We start from the raw sequence: 963 nt of genomic DNA, 5'->3' as shown, positions 1-963 counted from the left end.
CCTCCCCCTCCCCGGCGGCGGGGCAAACGGAGGGATCCTCCCGCAAAAGCGCAGGGCTGTCCCGCCAACTTCCCCCTGCCTCTCTCTTCGATGAAGAAAGATGGGGAGGAGGGGGGGGAGGAAAAAAAAAAAGAGCGAAAGAAAAGAAATCGGGGAAAGTCAGTTTTCCTGAAGGTGGCCGGGATGATTTCCATGAATTTCACTTTGCAGCAGGAAGGTTAAAATAAGTGCTTAGGTGTTTAATTTCTCACCTAAACAGCAGACTTGGTAATTTTAAGGGAAATAAAAAAAATTACATTGTATCAGCTCTCACTGTCGCCGGCTCGGAGAAATGAAATAAATCAAAGTTAAAAGCTTGAGTATCATTTAATTATGGTGCGAATAGCGCTTGGAAAGAAGTAGAACAACATCTCTAAACAAATTATGGCCGGGCCAGGAAGGAATTATTAGATTGAAATTTCATTTAGGCTCGGGAGACACAGCGCTTCAATATGTAATCTGTTATGCCTCATCTGATTTGTATGCTTAATTCAGCTTGACGAATTTATTAGTTTTCATAATAGTAAAAAAATTGAGCAGCACTATGGGCTAATGCATTGTGTGTACTATAAATTGTATGTCACCGTTGAAAGGCTGAAGTCTATAGAAATCTTTTATTAATGACAACATAGGAAAGAGGATTTTCTTGCAAGCCTTTAAGGAGTTCATGCCAAACCTCCGCGCTTCGTGTCTCGGTAGGCTATCAACATATCGTCATACTAATTAGGCTACTTCGTGAGTGATATAATTTCAAACTTTAAATTATGTTCTAATTAACGAGGGTTGTCCAATTTGCTTAATCTTCAAAAGGCTTTTGGCTCGCCTAATTAGGCTAAAGCATCGAGCATCTCCAACGCCCAGGAAAAGAAAAAAAAAAAAAAAAAAAAAAAAAAAAAGGGGGAAAAAAAGGGACGGGAGGATTTT

The sequence above is a fragment of the Egretta garzetta genome, unplaced genomic scaffold (assembly GCF_000687185.1).
Source record: "Egretta garzetta isolate BGI_Z169 unplaced genomic scaffold, ASM68718v1 scaffold258, whole genome shotgun sequence".
In the NCBI taxonomy this organism is placed as follows: Eukaryota; Metazoa; Chordata; class Aves; order Pelecaniformes; family Ardeidae; genus Egretta; species Egretta garzetta.
Note: the sequence above shows the minus strand (reverse complement) of the source record.